Source organism: Gadus morhua, chromosome 12 (assembly GCF_902167405.1).
Source record: "Gadus morhua chromosome 12, gadMor3.0, whole genome shotgun sequence".
Taxonomy (NCBI): Eukaryota; Metazoa; Chordata; class Actinopteri; order Gadiformes; family Gadidae; genus Gadus; species Gadus morhua.
The window spans coordinates 6,259,347-6,284,773 of NC_044059.1; the positions used below are offsets into that span (position 1 = coordinate 6,259,347).

The following is a 25,427-nucleotide window of genomic DNA, read 5'->3' on the forward strand; positions in this document are numbered from 1 at the left end:
TTTTTTATTGGTCGTCATGGTTTTTTTCATGACGACCAATAAAAAACAACAGTGTTACCCCTTATGTTTTTTTCATGACGACCGATAAAAAACAGTGTTACCCCTTATGTTTTTTTCATGACGACCGATAAAAAACAACAGTGTTACCCCTTATGTTTTTTTTCATGACGACCGATAAAAAACATCAGTGTTACCCATTATGTTTTTTTTCATGACGACCGATAAAAAACAACAGCGTTACCCCTTATGTTTTTTTTCATGACCGATAAAAAACGACAGTGATACCCCTTATGTTTTTTTTCATGACGACCAATAAAAAACAAGTGTTTCCCCTTATGGTTTTTTCATGACGACCAAAGAAAAACCGACAGTGTCACCCCTCATGTTTCATTTGATAAAAACGACAGTGTTACCCCCTATGTTTTATTCTATACATTTCGACAGTGTTACCCCTTATGTTTTTTTCCCATGATGACTGATGAAAAACAACAGGGTTACCCCTTATATTTAATTTGACAAGGACAATTTTTTTTTTCCATGTTTTTTTTCATGACGACCAATAAATGACGAAAGTGGTACCCCTGTCGACGTTTTTGCAGGGATCCGAATCTGAGCTGTTTAGAGTATTAACCTCCAAATTTATCAATGCACCGTCAAGACACCGAATAAAGTCAACACAATGGATATACTTGACTTTATAATTCGCATGAAATAGAGATAAGAGTCTTCCAACAGAGGACATCAACCGGACTTCAACCCCGGTCTCCAGGGGGTTAGCTCACAGCTCTCTCCACTTCCCACTGAGATTTAAAATTTAAATATGTCTGTTGTTATATATGACAGTGCAATAGACAACTTAGCATTACGTTTCAAATTAAAGATATTGTTTTTCCCACAAAAATTGAGCGGCGGTCGCCAGTGCGTTAGGCAGAGTACACTCCACTGCACCACTGCGGCGATGAAAATTCACAATGCTCAATCATCAATAAAGAGGATATACATGACATTAAAATGTATGTGTGTTTTTCTATTATTTCCCTTATGTATTTTTCATGACGACCGATAAAAAACAACAGCGTTACCCCTTATGTTTTTTTTCATGACGACCGATAAAAAACGACAGTGTTACCCCTTATGTTTTTTTTCTTGACGAAGATAAAAAAACAACAGTGTTACCCCTTATGTTTTTTTCATGACGACCGATAAAAAACAACAGTGTTACCCCTTATGTTTTTTTTCATGACGACCGATAAAAAACAGTGTTACCCCTTATGTTTTTTTTCATGACGACCGATAAAAAACAACAGTGTTACCCCTTATGTTTTTTTTCATGACGACCGATAAAAAACGACAGTGATACCCCTTATGTTTTTTTTCATGACGACCAATAAAAAACAACAGTGTTTCCCCTTATGGTTTTTTCATGACGACCAAAGAAAAACCGACAGTGTCACCCCTCATGTTTCATTTGATAAAAACGACAGTTACCCCCTATGTTTTATTCTATACATTTCGACAGTGTTACCCCTTATGTTTTTTTCATGACGACCGATAAAAAACAACAGTGTTACCCCTTATGTTTTTTTTCATGACAACCGATAAAAAACAACAGTGTTACCCCTTATGTTTTTTTTCATGACGACCGATAAAAAACAACAGTGTTACCCCTTATGTTTTTTTTCATGACGACCGATAAAAAACGACAGTGATTCCCCTTATGTTTTTTTTCATGACGACCAATAAAAAACAGCAGTGTTTCCCCTTATGGTTTTTTCATGACGACCAAAGAAAAACCGACAGTGTCACCCCTCATGTTTCATTTGATAAAAACGACAGTGTTACCCAATATGTTTTATTCTATACATTTCGACAGTGTTACCCCTTATGTTTTTTTCCCATGATGACTGATGAAAAACAACAGTGTTACCCCTTATATTTTATTTGACAAGGACACATTTTTTTTTTCATGTTTTTTTTCATGACGACCAATAAATGACGAAAGTGGTACCCCTGTCGACGTTTTTGCCGGGATCCGAATCTGAGCTGTTTAGAGTATTAACCTCCGAACTTATCAATGCACCATCAAGACACTGAATACAGTCAACACAATGGTTATACTTGACTTTATAATTCGCATGAAATAGAGATTAGAGTCTTCCAACAGAGGACCTCAAACAGACTTGAACCCCGGTCTCCAGGGGGTTAGCTCACAGCTCTCTCCACTTCCTACTGAGATTTATCATAAAAATATGTCTGTGGTTATATATGACAGTGCAATAGACATGATAGCATTACGTTTCAAATTAAAGATATTGTGTTTTTCACAGAAATTGAGCCGCGGTCTCCAGTGGGTTCGGCAGAGTACGCTCCACTGCACCACTGAGGCGATGACAATACACAATGATCAATCATCAATAAAGAGGATATACATGACATTAAAATGTATGTGTGTTTTTCTATTATTTCCCAATTTTCTTTTCATGACGACCAAAAAATACGACAGTGTTACCCCTTATGGTTTTTTCATGACGACAGATAAAAAACGATAGTGTTACCCCTAATATTTTATTTGACAAAGACAACAGTGTTTCCCCTTATGTTTTTCTTCATGACGACCAATAAAAAAACAACAGTGTTACCCCTTGTGTTTTTTTTTATGACGACCAATCAAAAACAACAGTGTTACCCCTTATGGTTTTTTTCATGACGACCAAAGAAAAATGACAGTGTCACCCCTCATGTTTCATTTGATAAAAACAACAGTGTTACCCCTCATGTTTCATTTGATTAAAACGACAGGTTTACCCCTTATGTTTATTTCATGACGGCCGATAAAAAAACAGAGTTACCCCTTATTTTTTTCTTCATGACGACCAATAAAAAACAACAGTGTTACCCCTTATGGTTTTTTTCATGACGACCAATAAAGAACAACAGTGTCATAGACCGCTACCTAGCAGAGAGTTGTAAGAACTTTCCACCCTTTTCAGTGGAGGAATTGGACGCCCCAAGCAATGTTATACTTAAAAGGAGCAAGTAAGTTACGTATTGATTTAGTCTTTCGGCCTGTGGCATATAAACAAAATGAAGCAACTGTCCCATATTTCTAACTGCATTTGAAGTAGACATTGAGACTCACAGAAAATGGACGCTATAGGACAGTGATCATGATTTGTCAACAATGGGTCAAATAGCAATGGCTGGTGGAATGGCCATGAAGTAGGTCTGCATATGCAGTGTAAGCTTGTCCAGGCCCTGCAAGTCAGGATGTAGGCTATGAATCTGAATGAAAAGTAGGTAAATAGGTAGTAGCCATCCCCAAAATGCACCAGAATACAGGAAATCCAATTAAAAAAAATATGGGGGAGGACCTCAGACCCCCTGTCTGTTACTGTGCCCCACCAACATGTTTGATCGTCAGCCGCCACTGAGAATGACCAATGGAAATAATTCTCTGCACAATTTGAATTGTGTTTAAATATGGTACAGTGGCCATTTGTTTAGCCAATTCATGTTAAACAATGAGGGTTTTGATTGACCCGAGGGAGAGGGGGCCTTTGATCGAGCGTTTGTATTTTTTTTGTTTTTGTTATCATTGCTTTATTGGCCTAATCTGAGGAGAAATCTATGCCATAAACAGACATTTTACAGGCCTTTATTACACTGGTCTTCTCAATGCCGTCAACGTCTTATAGCAGACTATGTCACTACTGATCAACACGCTGGTAACGAATGAATTGTAAAAAGACACACCATGTGAAGTTATTTGCCAAATAAGATTTGAAAAGCTTTGGAAGTTTATTTACAACACTATTTACATGGTTTCGGAGCAGTACACTTTGAAATTTTAATACAGTTCAGCGAGAAAGGCGACGAAAAATAAGATGGGGGCGTTCCAGTCTGCGTAAACGGGAAGTCCCACCACACGAGAACGCCCATTTGTATCTGCACTGCTGTCCCTGGTGCTGATTCTCAGCGTTAACGAACTTGAGAAAACAACAACTTCAGTTGATTGACCAATGCAACTTATTCCAGACAATCAATGCACAATTAGACATACAATAACACAAAAAATAATAAACTGACAGCTCAGGGAACAGTAATGCCGCACCGGGAGGTGGGTATTTCACTCACCCTGTTTGTAGCTGAAGACCATTCTCCTGTCTTTAATGGTGGCGAAGAGGTCAATAAGAGACCCAGGGATTGTTCAGGGTGCATGAATCTTTACGAAAAAGAAGACATGGCCAGCAAAATAGTAGCTGAAGTTCAGCACTACCAGTCGGTGAGGACATAGTTCTCCTCATTGAAAGTGCGATAACCACTCATCTTTCTCTCCGTGCACGCAGCTGAAGCTTCGGCATTGGCCTGCAGTCAGATTCAATTTTTAGTTGCTGCCCATGTGGCAGTTTGGTTAAATTTGACTAAATACTCTAAATCTCAACCCTCCATAACTGCACTTGCTTATACGATAAAATGATAAAAGTGCAAATCTCCCGCTATTTGTTTACGTTGACGTTGATGCTTTGATTTGATTTGTGTGAAGCAAAGGGCCCGGTGGCTTCCCTTTGCACCCTGCTGATTAATCACAGGAGGGCAGTGTCATGACTGTAGCCTCACCTGATAGGTTAATCCTTCTTCTTTTTCTTCACCATGGGATGCCATCTCGGGCTGGCTTCCTCACGGACATACAGTGTGCAATGTCGTGTTTGACCGCGTATTCAGTACTTACAACTTAGAGGGGCGCTGTTTCGCACATTTTGAAATTCTCAATGAGACGAGAAAATGTGGAAGAAATGACAGCAACACAGCACCAAAGAATAACCAAAACTGTTAATATTAATGTTTTTATTGGATGTCTAAAAAAAATGAAAGAATTCTCTGACACTTTAACCATTAACCTTGGTACAAACATTAAACATATCACACACACACACACACACACACACACACACACACACACACACACACACACACACACACACACACACACACACACACACACACACACACACACGCATACGCAGTGTATTGCAGATCATTAATTAATTCAGATGTCATAATAATCGTTTACATGGATAAGGATTCCTACTGAATCAATTACTGCCGTCTCTATTGAACTAGTGATTGTTTTTGTAATAGTGTAACGTCGGCCCTCAGCAGCCTCCTCACTCCTTACGTGCTACTGTATAAATGCTGGTTTTGCGGCAGCAATAATTGCTTACGGCCATACCACCCTGAACACGCCCGATCTCGTCTGATCCCGTTCAGGTGCGCAAGCAGGAAGTGAGCAGAGAGCAGAGAGCAGTCGAGTGTTTGTTGGGACCGCGTGTACTTGTGAATCATAAGGTGCATTTGTGATAGTTTTGTGTGATTCATTTCCCCTGCAGCCTGGCTGTTTGGGGGATTGTTTCATACTTTTTTTGATTGGATGGATAATTTGATAAATGACAAAATAGAAGGTAAGGCCACTTTGATTAATGCAGAACCCGTGATTGATTATGCTTTTAGTGATTGGATGGAAAAACTTGTAAATGAAAACATGGAAGTTAGGAACAGTTTGACACATGTGGAACGGGAGAATGATTCTGGACATATTGAAGCCAGCGAGAAGGTAATAACCCAGGAGATCAATTCCGTTAGTAGGCCTATTGAGAAAGAAAGCATGGCGAATAGTAGGAGAGATAAAGAGAGACAGGGAGAAAGTGAGGGTGATTGTTGCTATAAAAAGGAGCTGACATTGATTGTAGAGCCGGTCGGTGAAGATTACATAACCATGATGGAACTGTTGCGGGGAATCAAGGAAAAGTGCGGGATTGTCCTGGCATGCAGGGTCAAAAGTAAGAACATTTATGAGATCACCATGCAGGAGGGAAAGGGCAAGACAAGGTTATTAGATGGTTTCAAAATCAAAAACACTCGGGTGACTGCCAAGGAAGTTCGCAGCAATGAAATAGTTGTTTCATTTCTTAACTTGCCATCTTACATCACTGACGCTGAAATTAGGCAGAAACTCTCAACGTGGGGCGTGAGGGCGATTTCGCCCATCAAAAGAAGGAAATGGCCTGGGACAGACGTGGTGGACGGGACAAGGTTCTGTAAAGTACAATTCACGGAACTTGTACAGTCACTGCCCTACTCAACAAAGTTCGAGACACTAGACGGAGGGGAGTACTTCCGTGTAATCCATGACAGGCAGGTGAAGGTCTGCAGGCTGTGCATCCAGCCAGGACATATTTTAAGAGAATGCCCAGACTTCACCTGTTATAAATGCAAGCGCCAGGGACACTATGCTAGGGAGTGTGACTTGCAGGGGCGGAGACGCGGAGAGGAGAGGACGGTGGACACGGAGCCAGCCGGCGGCGGCGAGCGCGTTTCCCGGTCCGAGGAGGATCAACGACAGCAGGACGAGGACACCGGAGCTGCCAGCGGGGGTGAAATGACTCCATCCACCATCGGCAGCAGTGCGGATGGAGTGTCCGCCCGGGCGAGTGAACGAAGAGGCGGCCGACCAGGAGAGGTGGAGGCCCCGGATTGCAGTGAGGCTACACTGGACGGCGGGGCTGCTGCTGCGACTGCCTCACCTAAGGAGCCAGACGATTCGAGCATGGAGGTGGTGGAGACGAGAACATCGGAGGAAGGAGAGTCGATGGACTACGATGCGGTGAAAGCCAGCAGGAAGAGAATAATCAAAAGGGAGCCAAAAGAGCAGAAGGTATGAACAATCGAGCATCTATGTGTGGCAGGTTGAGTGTTGCTCCTCCTCCACTCAGGTGATTTCTGGTGGGCAGATTGCAGAGTGGTTTCACCTGTATAAGTGCTGCGCCTTCTCTGGCGCTCACACTGCTGCCTGGCACTCGTGGCGAGGACTCGGTGTGGCGTCTGTTAGTTGTTGGTTTGTTGTCGGTTGGTGTGGCGTGCTTCAGTCACTTGAAGGTGAGTAGGCATGACGCTACTTTCGTGCAACTTTATGATGACAAGCAGGTGCCCAGTGATCGCGAGTGTTTTTGTAACTTTCCAGCGTTGTGGCCGTGTTGTTCGGGGGCGGCATTGTGAAGAGTGAGGGGAGTGTGGCATCCGCTCTGTACTGTTGCCGCAGCCGGTGATCAGTTTCGAGGGCGTAAAGCTCTCTTCGTTCGGGTAAGCGTGCTCTTTTGTTAACCTGCTGGTTGTGTTAGCTTTGTGCTTAGCCGTCTGCTCTCTGTCCTGCTGTAGCTGTTGGAGCCGCAGCGGTGCTTTTGCTTTTCTTCCTCCTCCTGTGCTCTGGTGAAGCTGCCCTGCACGGCTCTGGGACGTAGCCTACACCTGGCGATCCCCAAACGTAAACCATCCACGGCCTCCGGTCCTGGGGCGGCCGCTCCGTCTTCGCCAGCCGCTCCGTCTTCTCCATCCACTCCGTCTTCTCCATCCACTCCGTCGTCTTCATCATCTTCGGCTGCTCCGGCACCGTTGCCTTTTTCCACACAGTCCGATGTGGCGGTTGCATTCCCACGCTGCGCTAAGTTTTTAGTCCCACCACAATTCTTATCGGTTTGGTTAATTGTCTGCTTTTCCTTTCATCTTTTTGTGTTTGTGTTCTTTAGTTTATTTGTTTGGGTTAAATCCTATACATGCATATATTTTTGTGTTGCGTTCTGTTGACCCATTTGGGGTTAAGCATATCAATATTTTCTTATTATTTCTGATCTATTGCTTTGGGGTTCAACGGATTATTTTCTGTTTAGTTTAACATAGCTGTTGGGTTTGTGTATGTGTGTGTTTTATTATAGTCCTCTGTTTTAAATGATTGTCGTAACAACCTGAGTGTCTCGCCACAACAGTAGTGTAATTTTGTGTTTCTTTCTTGTGTTTCCAGGACAGGAGCTGGTGTAGCGGGCGGCAGGCTTTGATTTGGTTTGTAGTGGTTCTTTTGTGGTTTTGAGTTTATTTAGTCTGACCGCCTCGCTACCGCCTAGCTCTGTGCCTGTTGTATTTATTTCTACTTTGACTTGACACTTCATTGGTTGTTGAGGTCCCTGAGCTCTTTTAATTCTGCTTACCGTAGATAAATAAAATTACATCTTTTGTAAGTCCGTCTCTCATCCTTTATACCAAACGTGCAACGAATCTGTGTGACCTCTGGTTGGCCAAAGTACAGGGCCAAGGTTGTATTTCCTGGGGTGCAATTCCCCAGGTGGCGTTGTCGAGCAACTTTCCCCCCCCCTTCTCTCCATTCCGCCACAAGTTGGCGTTGTCGGCAGGATGCACTGTTAGAGGACAGAGACGTGACTTTCATTTGTGTTATTAGTTTGAGTTTGTTTTTGTTTTTTTTCTTTCCCTTTTTGCTTTTGTTGGATTAAGTGGTGGTGTGTTGAGGCAGTGGTGAAGACGGAGCGGCAGCATATCTTTTGTTTCTTTCTTTCCTTTTTGCCAGTTGTTAAAATCAGGTCTCCATTTTTGAGTTGGTGAGTGTGGTTTCTGCGGTTGCTATGGAGGAGGAACTGCAGCAGCTCAGAGAGCTAGTGGCACAGCTTAGAACAGATAACGAGCAGCTGTCTCGAGCGAGAGATGTTTCCCAGGCCGGTCCCAGTAGGGCTGACCCCGCTCCTGTTGCTCCGGCTGCTGGTGCCAGCTCCAGGGTCATTGAACGGCTGGTTGTCATACCTAGAGATCGTAGATGTCCCATGTTCAATGGCAGAACAGGTGTAGGCTTAGCTGAGTGGAAAGAGGAGCTACAGGTGTGTATGCGTGCCCGCCACCTGTCTGTTCGTGATCAGGCTTTCTTCATCTTTGACCACCTAGAAGGGGAGGCCAGAGAAGAGATAAAGTATCGCCCCCGTGTGGAGAGGGAGGATCCTGACGAGGTTTTGACCATCTTGACTGAGCTTTATGGCTGTGTACATTCATATGTGACCCTGCAGCAATCTTTCTTCTCCAGGAAGCAGCAGGACGGGGAGACATTGTTAGAGTTTTCCTTGGCTCTGATGGCCCTGATGGAGTGTGTCAAGCAGTCAGCACCTGATGCTCTGCCTAATGCAGAAATCCTTCTTCGCGACCAGTTCGTGGAGCATGTGCTTGATGGTGCCCTTCGCAGGGAATTGAAGCAGTTCATTCGTCGCGACCCCACTGCTTCTCTGCTTGACACACGTGGAGAGGCCATTAGATGGGAGAGGGAGGGCTCTCCAAGGGGTGTTAGGGAACGTAGCCACTCTCTTCCTTTTGCCCACGGTTTACAGTATGGAGTGCAGGGTAGTTCTCGCCCCGCCCCTCTTGTCTCACCCCATGACTCAGAGTTGAGCGAAGTGAAGGCTCTCTTGAAACGTCAACAAGGACAGCTTGACCAACTGGCCCAGACCATGGCTTCTTTGCAGGCCTTCGTCCTTTTCCACCTCGGCCCCCTCGCAATGGGCCTTTGATCTGCAGAAGATGTCAACAGCCAGGTCATTATGCCAGTGATTGTGATGGGGAGCGAGTCCCCCCTCGTCCCCGTGCTGGTTCTTTGACTGGTCGACCTACTACTGGGGCTGGATTTTCCCGCCCTGCATTTCAGCCGGAAAACTGACGCCCACTGAGCTGCGGAGCCAAAGCTCAGTTGGGGAGGCTAGAGGCTCGCAACCTGACCTCATTGATCGGATAATGGCACCGTGTCCCCATATTGATGTTTTGATGGGTGGGGTCACGGTTTCATGCTTGTTAGATAGTGGTTCCATGGTGTCTACGATCCCTGAAAGTTTCTTTGTAGAACATTTTGCATCATGGGGCCAAGAGCGCCTTCGGTCTTGTAATTGGCTGCAATTGCGGGCAGCTAATGGTCTTTGTATCCCGTACATCGGTTACTTGGAGCTGGATGTGACCTTGTGTGGAAAAGTGGTCCCTGGTTGTGGGATTCTGGTGGTGAGAGACCCTCCTGATGCTGCATCTGCTTCCCCGGGGATCTTGGGGAGCAACATTATTCGTCGATGCTATCGTGAACTCTTTGCCATGTATGGCCCCGCCCTCTTCAATGCGCCGTCGGTGGTTCAAGCCCCAGGCCCAGTCCTTGAAGCCTTGCAACGGTGCCATCAGGCCAGTGGTCCAGGTTACCCGTGGTACAGTTTACGTCCCAGTGGTCAATGTGGGGACGACTGATGTCCTTCTCTACCCACGTGTTGGTCTTGGTGCTTTAAGTAGTGCGCAGGTTGTCAGTCTACCAGCTGGCGTAACTGAGGTGAAGCTCACTACAGCCTCAGTTTCATCCCATGCAGCTGCTGGCACAACAACGGGTGGGGTACAAGCTGGGGACCTGTCCGCTTTAACCGAGCAAGAGCAGAGTGAGGTGCATGCTCTGCTGCAGAAATACCAGACAATTTTCTCGACTCACGACGGTGACTTGGGTTGTACCAACCTGATCTCTCACGAGATTCCCTTGCTGGACGAGATTCCGGTGAGACAGCGGTACCGCCGGATACCACCTTCGGAGTACGAGGAGGTGAAGGCTCACATTGACCAGTTACTTGAAGCTAAGGTGATCCGGGAAAGCAATAGCCCTTTTGCTTCCCCCATTGTCCTGGTCCGTAAAAAGGATGGTAGTCTCCGGATGTGTGTTGACTACCGCCTGCTTAATCGCAAGACACGGAAGGACGCATTTCCCTTACCTCGCATCGAGGAAAGCCTTGACTCCCTTGCTGGAGCTCGCTGGTTCACCACCCTCGATTTAGCGAGTGGGTACAACCAGGTCCCCGTCACAGAGCAGGACAAGTCGAAGACAGCCTTTTGTACACCTTTCGGTCTCTTCGAGTTTAACCGTATGCCATTCGGCTTGTGCAACGCCCCAAGCACCTTTCAGAGATTAATGCAAAGGATGTTTGGGGATCAACAGTGTCAATCCTTGCTCTTGTACTTGGACGATATTGTTGTATTTTCATCTTCTGTCTCTCAACACTTGCAGCGACTGGAGGTGGTCCTCAGTCGGCTTCAGAGGGAAGGCTTGAAGGTCAAACTTGAGAAGTGTGCCTTTTTCAAAAGGGAGGTCCGTTACCTGGGGCACATTATCTCGAGCCGAGGCGTTTCCACGGACCCTGCCAAGATTGAGGCGGTGGCAGAATGGCAGCGGCCCTGCCATGTGTCAGAGCTGCGCTCGTTCTTGGGGTTCGCCAGCTACTACAGGCGGTTCGTGGAGGGGTTCGCTAAGCTGGCAGGCCCCCTGCATAAGTTGGGGGCAGAGCATGCAGGTACCCGGTCCAAGCGAGGCTCTGGGCGGGATTTGGGCTCTGCATGGACACCCCAGTGTGAGCAAAGCTTCGAAGCTTTGAAGGCGAAGTTGGTCTCGGCCCCAGTGCTGGCCTATGCAGATTTTGCACGCCCGTTTATCTTGGAAATCGATGCAAGTCACAGTGGCCTGGGAGCTGTCCTTTCACAGGAGACTGACGATGGTGTTCGGCCAGTGGCGTACGCAAGCAGAGGGCTTCGACCCACGGAGCGCAACATGGAAAATTACAGTTCGATGAAACTGGAGTTCCTTGCACTCAAGTGGGCGATGGGAGAGAAGTTCCGGGAGTATTTGTTGGGGCATAAAAGTGTGGTCTTCACGGACAACAACCCGTTGAGTTACCTAAATTCTGCCAAGTTGGGGGCCGTAGAACAGCGGTGGGCCTCCCAATTGGCTGTCTTTGATTTCGAGATCAGGTATCGTTCGGGACGCGCCAATAGGAATGCTGATGCCCTCTCCCGGCAGTATCTGTCAGGGTCCAGTCTGGCTGAACGGGTGCTACCTGGCACTTCGATCCCACTGCTCCCCCAGTCAGCTTCAGTCTCGGCTCCATTGGTACCTGCAGCCCAGGCCGCGGTGTCTGTCTTCCGGGGCCATTCTCCATCTGACCTTCGTTCCTTACAGGAGGCAGATTCTCTCTTGGGTGACAACTTTCTGCGCTTTTGGCGGAGGCGGGTTAAACCGACTCAAGAGGAGAGGCAACAACTCCCTGCCTTAGCTTTGACGCTCCTGAGAGAATGGGACCGTTTGGTCGAACAAGGTGGTGTACTGTACCGCCGGGCTTTCCGTTCAGATGGGGGGGAAGGGTGTTTCCAGCTTGTTCTGCCTGCTGTCCTTAAGAAGGAGACCCTGACCCAGTTGCATCAAGACCATGGTCACCAAGGTATCGAGCGCACCACAGAACTGGTACGACAGCGCTGTTACTGGCCGAGAATGTCTGCTGACATCAAGGAGTGGGTCCAGACCTGCGAACGCTGCCAAGTTGCCAAAGATTCAGGGTCGGTGCCCCACAGCTTTATGGGTCACGTGCTAGCGTCCCGGCCGAACGAGATTGTCGCCATCGACTTTACATTGCTAGAACCATCACAGAACGGGTTGGAGAACGTTTTAGTGATGACCGATGTGTTTAGTAAATACACTGTGGCAGTCCCAACCCGGGACCAGCGTGCTGTGACGGTTGCCCAGGTCTTGCTGACCGAATGGTTTTTCCAGTTCGGCGTTCCAAGCCGCATTCACTCCGACCAGGGTCGGAGCTTTGAGAGTTCCCTGATCCACCAGCTCTGCCGCTTGTACGAGGTTGACAAATCGCGAACCACTCCTTACCATCCAGCCGGCAACGGACAGGTCGAACGCTTTAATCGGACGCTCCATGACTTATTGCGAACCTTGCCAGTCTCCCGGAAGCGGGATTGGGTTTCTTGTCTTCCTCATGTGTTGTTTTGTTATAACACTACGCCACATCAAAGTACAGGGGAGTCACCTTTCTTCCTGATGTTTGGTCGAGAGCCCAGGCTCCCTGTGGACTTTCTTTTGGGCCGGGTCCAGGACCCTGAGCCAGGGGACGTACAGAACTGGATGACCGAGCATCAGGCAAGGCTCAGAGTGGCATTTGAGAATGCTCGTGGTAGGTTGTTGGCCGCTGCAGGTCAACGGAAGGAACGACATGATCGGCATGTTCGAGAGGCACCTTTGCAGGTGGGCTGGCTGGTCTATCTCCGAGACCTTGGTGTCAGGGGTCGACACAAGCTTCACGATAAGTGGAGCCCAGTGCTCTACCAGGTGCTGAAAGCCCCATCCGGCAGTGGAGCAGTTTACACCATTGCCCCTGCTGAGGAGCTCCACAAGGCTCGGCAGGTGCATCGGAATATGCTGAAGGCTCAGGTTGTGTCCAGTGCATGCCCTCCCAGGGTGCTTCCTCCACCCGCTCCGACGGCGCCCATAGGTTTCACTGACTCACCTGAAGATGGGGAACTATGGCTGCTGGCCCGTGACAGTTCTGCACCTTCCGCCATTGAGGCACTAGCTCGATCTTGCCCTACGGGACCTGTTACTATGACTCCAGCAGGCGCTGGGCCTGACCCAGGTCCAGGCCCAAGTGCGGAGCCAGAGCGTGTTCATTCTGCGGCTCCGCCCTCTAGTGGTCAGCCTAGCTCTTCTCAGCCAACTCGGCGTCGTACTGGCCGTTCCACCGCCGGTCAACATTCCAACCTTCATCGTCTTCCCCAACCGGTGGGCATCAGGGGTAATGGGGTACTTGAATTTGCAGGTCCTGTGGTAAATGCACAGTCTGTTCTGTTTAGGCCTTGGTCCTAGGTGGTTTGGTTAACAAATAGTCTGCCGTCGGGGCGACGACGCAGAGAGTGGGGGTGGAATGTGGCAGGTTGAGTGTTGCTCCTCCTCCACTAAGGTGATTTCTGGTGGGCAGATTGCAGAGTGGTTTCACCTGTATAAGTGCTGCGCCTTCTCTGGCGCTCACACTGCTGCCTGGCACTCGTGGCGAGGACTCGGTGTGGCGTCTGTTAGTTGTTGGTTTGTTGTCGGTTGGTGTGGCGTGCTTCAGTCACTTGAAGGTGAGTAGGCATGACGCTACTTTCGTGCAACTTTATGACAAGCAGGTGCCCAGTGATCGCGAGTGTTTTTGTAACTTTCCAGCGTTGTGGCCGTGTTGTTCGGGGGCGGCATTGTGAAGAGTGAGGGGAGTGTGGCATCCGCTCTGTACTGTTGCCGCAGCCGGTGATCAGTTTCGGGGGCGTAAAGCTCTCTTCGTTCGGGTAAGCGTGCTCTTTTGTTAACCTGCTGGTTGTGTTAGCTTTGTGCTTAGCCGTCTGCTCTCTGTCCTGCTGTAGCTGTTGGAGCCGCAGCGGTGCTTTTGCTTTTCTTCCTCCTCCTGTGCTCTGGTGAAGCTGCCCTGCACGGCTCTGGGACGTAGCCTACACCTGGCGATCCCCAAACGTAAACCATCCACGGCCTCCGGTCCTGGGGCGGCCGCTCCGTCTTCGCCAGCCGCTCCGTCTTCTCCATCCACTCCGTCTTCTCCATCCACTCCGTCGTCTTCATCATCTTCGGCTGCTCCGGCACCGTTGCCTTTTTCCACACAGTCCGATGTGGCGGTTGCATTCCCACGCTGCGCTAAGTTTTTAGTCCCACCACAATTCTTATCGGTTTGGTTAATTGTCTGCTTTTCCTTTCATCTTTTTGTGTTTGTGTTCTTTAGTTTATTTGTTTGGGTTAAATCCTATACATGCATATATTTTTGTGTTGCGTTCTGTTGACCCATTTGGGGTTAAGCATATCAATATTTTCTTATTATTTCTGATCTATTGCTTTGGGGTTCAACGGATTATTTTCTGTTTAGTTTAACATAGCTGTTGGGTTTGTGTATGTGTGTGTTTTATTATAGTCCTCTGTTTTAAATGATTGTCGTAACAACCTGAGTGTCTCGCCACAACAGTAGTGTAATTTTGTGTTTCTTTCTTGTGTTTCCAGGACAGGAGCTGGTGTAGCGGGCGGCAGGCTTTGATTTGGTTTGTAGTGGTTCTTTTGTGGTTTTGAGTTTATTTAGTCTGACCGCCTCGCTACCGCCTAGCTCTGTGCCTGTTGTATTTATTTCTACTTTGACTTGACACTTCATTGGTTGTTGAGGTCCCTGAGCTCTTTTAATTCTGCTTACCGTAGATAAATAAAATTACATCTTTTGTAAGTCCGTCTCTCATCCTTTATACCAAACGTGCAACGAATCTGTGTGACCTCTGGTTGGCCAAAGTACAGGGCCAAGGTTGTATTTCCTGGGGTGCAATTCCCCAGGTGGCGTTGTCGAGCAACTTTCCCCCCCCCTTCTCTCCATTCCGCCACATATGGAAAGCTGTGTTTTTCTTTTCACCATTACTATGGTCATAATAACATCCTTAAATGCAAACGGCCTAAGGAACATGACCAAAATAGAAAGAACGATTGAACTCTGTAAATCTGACATATTGTGCCTTCAAGAAACGCATTGGGATAATGAACTTGTGGAAACCCTTGGGAAGCTTTGGAAAGGGCCCATTTTTATAGACAATGGGAGTGCGAAGGCATGTGGAGTGGCAATCCTTGTCAGAGAGAGGTCTGTTAGTGGTGTCAAGCAAACCTTTTGTGGAGGGAATGGACGTGTGATAGCGATAGAATTTGTCCACAATAAAAACACATACAAATTAATCAATATATATGCACCAAACGTGGAGGGACTGAGAAAGTTTTTTTTTGAGGACTTGGAGGTTCTGTGCACGGGAGATTGTATGATGGTTGGTGACTATAATGTAAAATTATCAAGACTAGATTATTCAAATAATGTAAAATACAGGTATGATGGGTCAAGGAACTTTTTGAAAAGCATGATGGCAGAACACAAAATGGTGGACGTATGGAGGGAGGAAAATGCAGAACGAAAAGTGTTTTCGCGGAGGCAGGTGGTTATGGGGACCCTTAGGCAGAGTAGAATAGACCTCGTCCTAGTTAAGGAAAACATTGTTAGCCAAATAAAAGAGGTGAAATATACTTTTACCACTCTTAGTGATCATGCAATCCTGTCGCTGAGGTTAAGGGACGCATGTATAAGGAATGTAGGTGGAGGAATGTGGTGCCTAAACAACAGCTTATTAAGAGAGGATTCATATAAAGAGATGATAGCAAAATGTATCAAAGAAGAAATGGAGAACAGATTAAACAAAGATAATATTTGTATTTGGTGGGAAAATTTGAAAGAAAAAGTTAAAAAGAAAAGCATATACTATGCCAAGCAAATGAACTTTAGAATGGATCAGGTAGAGAAAGAGATACAAAATAAATTAAACGAAGAAGCAGGGAAAGCAGACAAAGATGGAAATTATAATATACAAAATTATATGAACTTGAGAAGGCAACTAAAAGTTTTTGAGAAAAATAAATGTGATGGGGCGATAGTAAGGAGTAGAGTACAGTATGCTGTAGAGGGGGAAAGGTGCACAGCGTACTTTCTAAACCTGGAAAAAAATAAACAGGAAAATAATTATATAAACGAACTACAGAATGAAAATGGGGAGAAGGTAAATGATCTGGTTAGCATCTTGAATACAGTGGAAGGCTTCTATAAAAACTTATATAAAAAAGGGAATGCAGAAAAAGTATGTATTGATGAGGTCTTGAGTGGTGTGGATGCAAGGATATCAGCAGACGAGCAAGACATGTGTGACAGAGGCATTACGGTAGAAGAAATACAAATAGCAATTAAAAATGCAAAAAACAATAAAAGCCCTGGTTCAGATGGCCTTAGCAGTGAATTCTACAAAGAGTTTGCTGATGTGTTGGCACCCATACTGCTAATGGTATATCAAAGCATGGAGGAGGGACAAATGGTTCCAGAATCCATGGCTACTGGGGTAATCACAATATTATTTAAAAATAGGGGGAGTAGGTTGGAGTTAGGGAATTATAGGCCAATTAGTTTATTGAATAGTGACTATAAAATATTAACGAGGGTTTTAGCGTATAGGATTAAGAAGGTAATGGGAGGAATAATATCACCGACACAGGCATATAGTGTCGAAGGGAGAGACATAGCGGATATAATAGGGACAGTTAGGGACGTTGTTAGGCACATGAAAGAACAGTCTGGGATTGTGTTGAGTATAGATTTGAATAAGGCTTTTGATAGAGTGGAGCATGAGTTCTTGTTTCGGACTATGAAAGAATTTGGGTTTGGGGATAGAATAGTGAGTTGGATCAGGCTGCTGTATAAGGAAGCTAAGAGTAGGGTCAAATGTAATGGTCTGATGACGGACACCTTTGCTTTGGAGAGGTCAGTGAGACAGGGCTGTCCTTTATCAGCACTGTTGTATAGCATGTCTATTGAACCCTTTGCTGTCCTTATAAAAAAGGATAGTAATATAAAAGGAATACAAATACCAGGTGAGAAAATTAATATAATTCAACAATATGCGGATGACATGACAATAACAGTAGAAAATATGGACAGCATCAATATAATTATGAAACACATGGGAACATATGGGAGGGCAGCAGGGGCTAAAGTGAATATAGAAAAATCGGAACTAATGTGTATAGGTCAGGAGGGGGATAGGGTTGACAGTATGATTGCATTTAGAGTGGTGGACTGCATCAAAGTTTTAGGAGTAAACATAGGTCCAAACGAAAAGGAAGCAAGAGATATCACTTGGACAGGAGTGATAAATAAGATAAAACACACTTTAAATGCATGGAAGCAGAGGAAATTGAAATTAAAAGGTAAGGTAATAGTTGTTAATTCCTTATTATTATCCAAATGTGTGTATGTTTTGGGCGCACTAGATCTTCCGGTATGGGTTCTATCCGAATTAAATCAGCTGACTTCAAGCTTCTTGTGGGATGGGAAGGGTGTGAGGATATCCCACAAAACGTTGATAGCAGGGTACAGTGAGGGAGGGTTAAAACTGGTGGACATTGACACAAAACATAAAGCACTGAGGGTTAAAACAGTGAAGAAGTATCTCCATGATGTGAATGACTATGGGTGGAAACAATTCTTTAAAATGTATCTTCAGATGGCTGGTAGATGTGGAGAGAATAGTCTGCTTATGGTTTTGAAAGAACCAATGTATGAAAAAGTGCCTTTTTTCTACCAAGAGGTGTTCAGAGCGTGGGGAGAATTCCTACCCAACATATCATACAACTGTAGTAATGTAACCGAAGTAATGAATAAACCCGTTTTTCTCAATCCTATAATACAGCATAACAACAAAATGCTATACAATAAGGTTTTCATGGATGCAGGAATTAGGCAAGTAAAGGACATGGTCTATGAGTTTGTGCCTGGGTTTCTGCCTGGGCAGGCAATGGTAGACTGCGTAAGAGAATGGGATGAGGATGCTAGGAGAGATATGATTGTAAAAATGTATGATATAATTAAGGGGAGTATGCCTGTAGACTGGAGGTATTTGATTGAGAGAGAGTGTGTGAGGACAGGGGATGGACCTTTACCTAAACTAGTGTTTGTTAAAAATGATGCAAATAAAGAGTTTAAAGAATTAAAAGTAAAAAACATATATTTAGAACTGATAGCGAAACTGTTGAAAAGACCGGCATCAGAACAAATGTGGGAGAGGGTTCTGCCAGGTATGAATGTACAGTTGATATGGGAAAACCTCCAAATCAAATATAATGCAATAGAATGTGAAAACAATGACTTCATGACGAGACACAACAGGATCTATGTAAACACGGTGCTGCATCAGATTAACAAAGAGAACAAAAGAGAATGTGACGTGTGTGAAACTGAGCCAGAAGACTTGTTACATATATATATCCGATGTGAATGTCTACGTAGTTTTGTTTTGAAGTTAAAAGATATGCTGTTTAAAAACTGGGAAAAGGGTTTTGTAAAGGCATATGAATGGAACAAAATGTTGCTGTTTGGAGTAAATGGGAAAAGGAAAGATGTGAATGTTCGTTTGTTTAATTTTGTGTTAAGCCACGTAAGGTATGCTATTATGTCAAGAAGGAATCTTGCTCATTTTGAGGGGAAAAAGGTTCATGTGTGGGATTTGTTTGAATCGGTTGTCAGGAGAAATGTGGGTTTGATCTTTAAATATGGTGCTGAGGACTTTGCTGAATGTTTTATTGACGGGTGTGGCTTTATATCTGTAACATCGGAAGGGAAACTAGCATTTAATTTCTGAGTGTGCCTCTATGTTTATCAGGCGCACGTGTTATTATTAAGTGATTTATTTTTCTTTCTTTTTTATCATTTTTTGAGTTTTGTTATCCCTTAACATGAATGTGATTCCTGTGTGTATGTCATTGTTTTGTGTAAATATTTACAGATGAATGTCTTTTGTATATATAAATTGGTATTTTTGATAATAAAAAAAAAAAATAATAAAAAAAAAAAAAAAAACCACGCCTGATCTCGGAAGCTAAGCAGGGTCGGGCCTGGTTAGTACTTGGATGGGAGACCGCCTGGGAATACCAGGTGCTGTAAGCATTTTCTTTTTCCACTCGAGCTCATTGCCTACCGTGACCTGATCTTTAGGCCTACTGCCAAACGTTTGAGAGAATTTAAGCAACATACAAAGACTGACACCGTCTCTCTAAACTGTTTTTGTGAAACATGCGGACGGTATAGTGATAGGCTACTGTCAGCAGGGAGCACCAGACAGCTGAAACGAGAGTTCTACATTTCTTAAACTTTCACCCACACGAACACGCGCACGCACTTCAGATCAATCAAAGACCATGGGAAGACGGCGAAAATACCAGTGGCGTGGCGTGGGGATTTCTTTTGAGGAAGCCAAATGAGACAACACCTTTAATCTACATGCTTTTTTGAAGGTGGGGGACAGAAAAGAGTAGGCCTACGTCGCAGCTTGTATCTATTGAATGTAACTACAAGAGCTATTTCAGCGCCTGGTTACCAGGACTTACACACGCCTGTCATCTGACAGACACACGTGCTCGCTCTCTCTCTCTTTCGCGCTCTCACACACGCACACACACACACACACACACACACACACACACACACACACACACACACACACACACACACACACACACACACACACACACACACAGTCATCCTAAACAATGTTCCTTACACAACTCTACTTAATAGATAACACAAGACAACCCTGAACAAGCGGCTATAATCTAACACAGCCGCATCTGTTCAGGTGAGCCCTGCTGTCCCTGGTGCTGATTCTCAGCGTTAACGAACGCGATAAAACAACAACTTCATTTGATTGACCAATGCAACTTATTCCAGACAATCAATGCACAATTAGACATACAATAACACAAAAAATAATAAACGGACAGCTCAGGGAACAGTAATGCCACACCGGGAGGTGGGTATTTTACTCACCCCGTTTGTAGATGAAGGCCATTCTCCTGTCTTTCATGGTGGCGAAGGGGTCAATAAGAGACCCAGGGATTGTTCAGGGTGCATGAATCTTTACGAAAAAGAAGACATGGCCAGCAAAATAGCAGCTGAAGTTCAGCGCTACCAGTCGGTGAGGACATAGTTCTCCTCATTGAAAGTGCGATAACCACTCATCTTTCTCTCCGTGCACGCAGCTGAAGCTTCGGCATTGGCCTGCAGTCAGATTCAATTTTTAGTTGCTTCCCATGTGGCAGTTTGGTTAAATTTTACTAAATACTCTAAATCTCAACCCTCCATAACTGCACTTGCTTATACGATAAAATGATAAAAGTGCAAATCTCCCGATATTTGTTTACGTTGACGTTGATGCTTTGATTTGATTGGTGTGAAGCAAAGGGCCCGGTGGCTTCCCTTTGCACCCTGCTGATTAATCACAGGAGGGCAGTGTCATGACGGTAGCCTCACCTGATAGGTTAATCCTTCTTCTTTTTCTTCACCAAGGGATGCCATCTCGGGCAGGCTTCCTCACGGACATACAGTGTGCAATGTCGTGTTTGACCGTGTATTCAGTACTTACAACTTAGAGGGGCGCTGTTTCGCACATTTTGAAATTCTCAATGAGACGAGAAAATGTGGAAGAAATGACAGCAACACAGCACCAAAGAATAACCAAAACTGTTAATATTAATGTTTTTATTGGATGTCTAAAAAAAATGAAAGAATTCTCTGACACTTTAACCATTAACCTTGGTACAAACATTAAACATCACACACACACACACACACACACACACACACACACACACACACACACACACACACACACACACACACACACACACACACACACACACACACACACACACACACACACACACACACACACACACACACACACACACGCATACGCAGTGTATTGCAGATCATTAATTAATTCAGATGTCATAATAATCGTTTACATGGATAAGGATTCCTACTGAATCAATTACTGCCGTCTCTATTGAACTAGTGATTGTTTTTGTAATAGTGTAACGTCGGCCCTCAGCAGCCTCCTCACTCCTTACGTGCTACTGTATAAATGCTGGTTTTGCGGCAGCAATAATTGCTTACGGCCATACCACCCTGAACACGCCCGATCTCGTCTGATCTCGGAAGCTAAGCAGGGTCGGGCCTGGTTAGTACTTGGATGGGAGACCGCCTGGGAATACCAGGTGCTGTAAGCTTTTTCTTTTTCAACTCGAGCTCATTGCCTCCGTGGCCTACCGTGAGCTGATCTTTACTGCCAACCGTTTGGGAGAATTTAAGCAACATACAAAGACTGACAACGTCTCTCAAAACTACTTTTGTGAAACATGAGGACGGTATAGTGATACTGCCAGCAGGGAGCACCAGAGAGCTGAAACGACAGTTCTACATTTCTTAAACTTTCACCCACACGAACACGCACACGCACTTCAGATCATGGGAGGACGGCGAAAATACCCACCCATTCTCTGACACTTTAACCGTTCACCTTGGTTCAAACATTTAACATCACACGCACACGCAGTGTATTGCAGATAATTAATTAATTAATTCAGATGTCACAATAATCGTTCACATGGATAAGGAGTCCTACTGAATCAATTACTGCCGTTTCTATTTAACTAATGATTGATTTTGTAAAAGTGTAACGTCGGGCCTCAGCAGCTTTCTCACTCCTTATGTGCTACTGTATAAAAGCTGGTTTTGCTGCAGCAATAATTGCTTACGGCCATACCACCCTGAACACGCCCGATCTCGTCTGATCTCGGAAGCTAAGCAGGGTCGGGCCTGGTTAGTACTTGGATGGGAGACCGCCTGGGAATACCAGGTGCTGTAAGCATTTTCTTTTTCCACTCGAGCTCATTGCCTACCGTGACCTGATCTTTAGGCCTACTGCCAAACGTTTGAGAGAATTTAAGCAACATACAAAGACTGACACCGTCTCTCTAAACTGTTTTTGTGAAACATGCGGACGGTATAGTGATAGGCTACTGTCAGCAGGGAGCACCAGACAGCTGAAACGAGAGTTCTACATTTCTTAAACTTTCACCCACACGAACACGCGCACGCACTTCAGATCAATCAAAGACCATGGGAAGACGGCGAAAATACCAGTGGCGTGGCGTGGGGATTTCTTTTGAGGAAGCCAAATGAGACAACACCTTTAATCTACATGCTTTTTTGAAGGTGGGGGACAGAAAAGAGTAGGCCTACGTCGCAGCTTGTATCTATTGAATGTAACTACAAGAGCTATTTCAGCGCCTGGTTACCAGGACTTACACACGCCTGTCATCTGACAGACACACGCGCTCGCTCTCTCTCTCTTTCGCGCTCTCACACACACACACACACACACACACACACACACACACACACACACACACACACACACACACACACACACACACACACACACAGTCATCCTAAACAATGTTCCTTACACAACTCTACTTAATAGATAACACAAGACAACCCTGAACAAGCGGCTATAATCTAACACAGCCGCATCTGTTCAGGTGAGCCCTGCTGTCCCTGGTGCTGATTCTCAGCGTTAACGAACGCGATAAAACAACAACTTCATTTGATTGACCAATGCAACTTATTCCAGACAATCAATGCACAATTAGACATACAATAACACAAAAAATAATAAACGGACAGCTCAGGGAACAGTAATGCCACACCGGGAGGTGGGTATTTTACTCACCCCGTTTGTAGATGAAGGCCATTCTCCTGTCTTTCATGGTGGCGAAGGGGTCAATAAGAGACCCAGGGATTGTTCAGGGTGCATGAATCTTTACGAAAAAGAAGACATGGCCAGCAAAATAGCAGCTGAAGTTCAGCGCTACCAGTCGGTGAGGACATAGTTCTCCTCATTGAAAGTGCGATAACCACTCATCTTTCTCTCCGTGCACGCAGCTGAAGCTTCGGCATTGGCCTGCAGTCAGATTCAATTTTTAGTTGCTTCCCATGTGGCAGTTTGGTTAAATTTTACTAAATACTCTAAATCTCAACCCTCCATAACTGCACTTGCTTATACGATAAAATGATAAAAGTGCAAATCTCCCGATATTTGTTTACGTTGACGTTGATGCTTTGATTTGATTGGTGTGAAGCAAAGGGCCCGGTGGCTTCCCTTTGCACCCTGCTGATTAATCACAGGAGGGCAGTGTCATGACGGTAGCCTCACCTGATAGGTTAATCCTTCTTCTTTTTCTTCACCAAGGGATGCCATCTCGGGCAGGCTTCCTCACGGACATACAGTGTGCAATGTCGTGTTTGACCGTGTATTCAGTACTTACAACTTAGAGGGGCGCTGTTTCGCACATTTTGAAATTCTCAATGAGACGAGAAAATGTGGAAGAAATGACAGCAACACAGCACCAAAGAATAACCAAAACTGTTAATATTAATGTTTTTATTGGATGTCTAAAAAAAATGAAAGAATTCTCTGACACTTTAACCATTAACCTTGGTACAAACATTAAACATCACACACACACACACACACACACACACACACACACACACACACACACACACACACACACACACACACACACACACACACACACACACACACACACACACACACACACACACACACACACACACACACACACACACGCATACGCAGTGTATTGCAGATCATTAATTAATTCAGATGTCATAATAATCGTTTACATGGATAAGGATTCCTACTGAATCAATTACTGCCGTCTCTATTGAACTAGTGATTGTTTTTGTAATAGTGTAACGTCGGCCCTCAGCAGCCTCCTCACTCCTTACGTGCTACTGTATAAATGCTGGTTTTGCGGCAGCAATAATTGCTTACGGCCATACCACCCTGAACACGCCCGATCTCGTCTGATCTCGGAAGCTAAGCAGGGTCGGGCCTGGTTAGTACTTGGATGGGAGACCGCCTGGGAATACCAGGTGCTCTAAGCTTTTTCTTTTTCAACTCGAGCTCATTGCCTCCGTGGCCTACCGTGAGCTGATCTTTACTGCCAACCGTTTGGGAGAATTTAAGCAACATACAAAGACTGACAACGTCTCTCAAAACTATTTTTGTGAAACATGAGGACGGTATAGTGATAGGCTACTGCCAGCAGGGAGCACCAGAGAGCTGAAACGACAGTTCTACATTTCTTAAACTTTCACCCACACGAACACGCACACGCACTTCAGATCATGGGAGGACGGCGAAAATACCCACCCATTCTCTGACACTTTAACCGTTCACCTTGGTTCAAACATTTAACATCACACGCACACGCAGTGTATTGCAGATAATTAATTAATTAATTCAGATGTCACAATAATCGTTCACATGGATAAGGAGTCCTACTGAATCAATTACTGCCGTTTCTATTTAACTAATGATTGATTTTGTAAAAGTGTAACGTCGGGCCTCAGCAGCTTTCTCACTCCTTATGTGCTACTGTATAAAAGCTGGTTTTGCTGCAGCAATAATTGCTTACGGCCATACCACCCTGAACACGCCCGATCTCGTCTGATCTCGGAAGCTAAGCAGGGTCGCGCCTGGTTAGTACTTGGATGGGAGACCGCCTGGGAATACCAGGTGCTGTAAGCTTTTTCTTTTTCAACTCGAGCTCATTGCCTCCGTGGCCTACCGTGAGCTGATCTTTACTGCCAACCGTTTGGGAGAATTTAAGCAACATACAAAGACTGACAACGTCTCTCAAAACTATTTTTGTGAAACATGAGGACGGTATAGTGATACTGCCAGCAGGGAGCACCAGAAAGCTGAAACGACAGTTCTACATTTCTTAAACTTTCACCCACACGAACACGCACACGCACTTCAGATCATGGGAGGACGGCGAAAATACCCACCCATTCTCTGACACTTTAACCGTTCACCTTGGTTCAAACATTTAACATCACACGCACACGCAGTGTATTGCAGATAATTAATTAATTAATTCAGATGTCACAATAATCGTTCACATGGATAAGGAGTCCTACTGAATCAATTACTGCCGTTTCTATTTAACTAATGATTGATTTTGTAAAAGTGTAACGTCGGGCCTCAGCAGCTTTCTCACTCCTTATGTGCTACTGTATAAAAGCTGGTTTTGCTGCAGCAATAATTGCTTACGGCCATACCACCCTGAACACGCCCGATCTCGTCTGATCTCGGAAGCTAAGCAGGGTCGGGCCTGGTTAGTACTTGGATGGGAGACCGCCTGGGAATACCAGGTGCTGTAAGCATTTTCTTTTTCCACTCGAGCTCATTGCCTACCGTGACCTGATCTTTAGGCCTAC

The 25,427-nt window shown here is 45.2% G+C and overlaps 5 non-coding genes across 5 annotated transcripts; all 5 read left to right on the plus strand.

Moving 5' to 3' along the window:
* Positions 1-21,218: 21,218 nt before the first annotated feature.
* On the plus strand, positions 21,219-21,337 carry LOC115556386 (5S ribosomal RNA). The gene has a single exon (XR_003978972.1). It is a non-coding gene; the product is annotated as a 5S ribosomal RNA (ribosomal RNA).
* Positions 21,338-21,859: 522 nt separating this feature from the next.
* On the plus strand, positions 21,860-21,978 carry LOC115556495 (5S ribosomal RNA). Its single transcript, XR_003979068.1, has one exon. It is a non-coding gene; the product is annotated as a 5S ribosomal RNA (ribosomal RNA).
* Positions 21,979-23,967: 1,989 nt separating this feature from the next.
* Positions 23,968-24,086, plus strand: LOC115556416 (5S ribosomal RNA). The gene has a single exon (XR_003978999.1). It is a non-coding gene; the product is annotated as a 5S ribosomal RNA (ribosomal RNA).
* Positions 24,087-24,613: 527 nt separating this feature from the next.
* LOC115556418 (5S ribosomal RNA) lies at positions 24,614-24,732 on the plus strand. The gene has a single exon (XR_003979001.1). It is a non-coding gene; the product is annotated as a 5S ribosomal RNA (ribosomal RNA).
* A 522-nt stretch (positions 24,733-25,254) lies between these two features.
* On the plus strand, positions 25,255-25,373 carry LOC115556496 (5S ribosomal RNA). The gene has a single exon (XR_003979069.1). It is a non-coding gene; the product is annotated as a 5S ribosomal RNA (ribosomal RNA).
* Positions 25,374-25,427: the final 54 nt, after the last annotated feature.